The sequence below is a fragment of the Pseudorca crassidens genome, chromosome 8 (genome assembly GCF_039906515.1).
Source record: "Pseudorca crassidens isolate mPseCra1 chromosome 8, mPseCra1.hap1, whole genome shotgun sequence".
Lineage (NCBI taxonomy): Eukaryota > Metazoa > Chordata > Mammalia > Artiodactyla > Delphinidae > Pseudorca > Pseudorca crassidens.
The window spans coordinates 15,052,686-15,056,396 of NC_090303.1; positions in this window are offsets into that span (position 1 = coordinate 15,052,686).

The following is a 3,711-nucleotide window of genomic DNA, read 5'->3' on the forward strand; positions in this document are numbered from 1 at the left end:
TGTTCTTTATAGTTTATTGTTACACTTACTGTCAGTTATCCTTGAGAATTCAAAAGAAATACTACTATAAGCAGAAGATTTGTTTACCAGTGTTCTTGGCCCTATAAACCTTTTATAGTGTTTTTGTAAAAATGTTAAAGGTGATTTCAGAACTCCAACCTAAGTAATATTAGACAATGAGAATTATTCTGTTGCTGATCTCAGCCTGCTTACTGCACTACCAACTTAGTCAGCTGTAATGTCAGAAATTAAACATGCTCCTGGCTTAGAAGTTAGTAATATGATGCTGTTTCCAAAAAATTGACTTAGATAACTTTTCAGAACTATGCCTTCCCAAAAAGCTATTTCATTTCGCCCTTGATTATGTTTGGTTTGAATAGTGTTTGCTTATACAAAATAATACTAACTAAAGTCTCTTGTTCAGAATGGATTCAAACCATGAAAAACTCTACTTATAATATTAGTATATATGGTTATTTTCAAGATGATGATGCAACTAATTTATTGAATTGGTTTCCTGAGGCTACTGTAACAAAATACCATAAACTGAGTGGCTTAAACAATGTAAATTTGTTGTCTCATACTTTTGGAGGCTACAAGTCCAAGTTCAAGGTGCTGGCAGGGTTGGTTTTTCTGAGGGTCTGTGAGAAAGAATCTGTTCTAGGCCTCTCCCCTAGCTTCTGGTGGTTTGCTGGCAATCTCTGGCCTTCTTTGGCTTATAGATATATCACTCCAATACCTGCCTTCATCTTCACATGGTGTTCTCCCTGGTGTATGACTGTCCCCACATTTCCCTTTTTAATGAGGACACCAGTAATACTGGATTAGAGTCCTACCCTTCTCTGGTGTGACCTCATCTTTAAACGATTTATTTTTATTTTTTATTGAGGTATAGTTGATTTACAATGTTATGTTAGTTTCTGGTGTACAGCAAAATGATTTGGTTATCAATCTATCTATCTGTTATCTATTTATCTATCTATAGAGATAGATATAGTTAGATATTCTTTTTCAAATTCTTTTCCATTATGGCTTATTACTGGATACTGAATATAGTTTCCTGTGCTATACAGTAGGACCTTGTTGTTTATTTTATATATAGTAGTTTGTATCTGCTAATCCCAAACTCCTAATTTATCTCTCCCCCTTTCCCCTTTGGTAACCATGAGTCTGTTTTCTATGTCTGTGAGTCTGTTTCTGTTTTGTGAATAAGTTCATTTGTGTCATATTTTAGATTCCACAAATAAGTGACATCATATGGTATTTGTCTTTCTCTTTCTGACTTACTTCACTTAGCATGATATTCTCTAGTCCATCCAAGTTGCTTCAAATGCATTATTTCATTCTTTTTTATGGCTGAGTAGTATTCCATTGTATATATGTACCACATCTTCTTTATCCATTCATCTGTTGATGGACATTTAGGTTGTTTCCATGTGGTATGACCTCATCTTAACTACATCTGCACCAATCTTATTTCCAAACAATGTCACATTCTGAAGTACAGGGGGTTAGGACTTCAACACATGCACCTGGGATGTACACAATTCAACTTGTAACACTTGTAATTAAAATTATGTTTTGTAATAAATATTCTTCCATTCCTTCAACAAATGTTTATAGTCTATGTGCCAAACACTATGCTAGGTACTGTGAATATGATAATAAGTAACACACAGTTGTTATCCTCAAGAAAATTCAGTTCATGGATTCATGCCTCTTCATCTATAGCTTTTTCACTTTCAAGGAAATGAAATAAAAGGTACTATAAATAATTAAACACCATATGGCAGATAGTTAAAAACAATAATAATGACCAATATTTATTAAACTCTACAAAACATCATCATGCAAATTATCTCATTTAATCCTTAAAACAACACTACAAGGTAGGAACTATTATTATCACTTCTATTTACCGATGAGGAAACTCAAGCTCTGAGAAGCCTATCAAATGGCAGAGTGAGGATTTAAACCTAAATGGTCTGGCACCTGAGCTGGATTCCTCATCTATATAATTTTTACATTATACATCTTTTTTCTTTTTTTTTTTTAATTGTTGGCCATGCCACGGGGCATGTGGGATCTTAGCTCCCCCATCAGGGATTGAACCTGTGCCCCCTGCAGTGGAAGCGTGGAGTCTTAACCATTGGACCACCAGGGAAGTCCCTATACATCTTCTAATGGTGGAAAGAATTGAAAGAATGTCCTTCCTTTGTTTGAACAGTGACAGTGACGTAAAGTAATACCTGTGGTCAATCCCAGGGTAGAGTTATAATTCCTTTCTCTTTGCTGCTTTCTTTTTTACTGGCCAACATTCACAAGCCCACTTGTTTCTTCTGTCAGCATTTCTTCCTCTGTATCTCACATCTCCTTTCCTTTTCCTTTCCTTAGAGGGTTTTCCCTTCGATCCAGAAACTGAATTTCCACCAGAGAATATGCTAATTCCAGGTTCTTTACTGGGAAATTGAGTGGAAAGGGAGTTGGTCTACTATTCTAGGACAAAGAACAGAAAACATTTCACCTTTTAGAGATTAACCTTTTGGAAAGTGGAGGGGTGGGGTTAAGTTTTTTCCAGAAGAGAAAACAATCCTATTTTCCAACCATATCTATTAACCCACCCATCCCCCTATCACAACCCCAGCATCCATGCTGCTGATGACACTGGTTTCCCATTGACATGTGATGGTAGATAAGGGTTTGCTGGCTGATCAGAGGTACATTTTTTCAAAGGGTATCTAGACTAAATTTAAAAAATATATATTTCTAAAGACTTTAATAGGATCCTTTCTACTGTGAAGAAGCCACAGTTCAAAAGTGATTCCATTTTAGTGACAAGCCTTGCGTTTCCCATCTGTTAAATAATGGCAACTGGCACAGTTACCATGAGTTATCCCAGAAATATCTTTTAAGAGTCTACATACAAATTGTCATTGGAAGCACAAACTGAAAGGAGGTAAATGCCAGTGATGTAGATTCAGATTTGTTAATAAAATCTTTCTTGTGAAATTTTTATAGACATTGCCTGTTTGTTTAACACAATGTTAATATTCCTGCACGAGCTGTGCCTTGGGCACTATCATTCATTTATTCAACAAACATGTATCGAGTATCTATTTTATTTCAAGTGCTGACCTAAGTAAGGGCCAAGGATACAAAGTGAAATGAGAGATAGGGCATGTCTCCAGGAGCAGACTGTCTGAAGGGGGAGACAGTAAGTAAGTGGGCCATTTCAATGCAATGTGGTAAATTATAGGGTCCAAGTGTGCACAGGGAGCATGTAAGTCACAACCTAAGCCAAGTTGTGAGGTCAGGAAAGCGGTCCAGGAGATGGAAACTTTGAAGCTACTGCATGACTAATAACTATTGTTAGGAATGGCTTACGGATTGCTGCAGCTGGTAAGGTTTTGTTTTGTCAGCTCCTAAATATTCCGAGTAAAAAGTGCCTCTCTTTTGCAAACTCTAAAAGAAATATCATTTTGGTGATGGAGAATTTAGCCATGTGTGACTGTCTTTGTCTCTTCTAGCTCAACTATTAAGGCCAGACGTCGAGAAAAATATGTAGTCAATGGAGAAAATTAACAACTGGGCAGGAACATAGCTGCTTGAGTTAGAGAAAGAAATATGCTGTATACAGACTTGACCGGAAAAAAACAGGTGATTCCTTGTTATCTCAGGGGGGTTTGATGCAAGGCAGTTTCCAAATGAGTT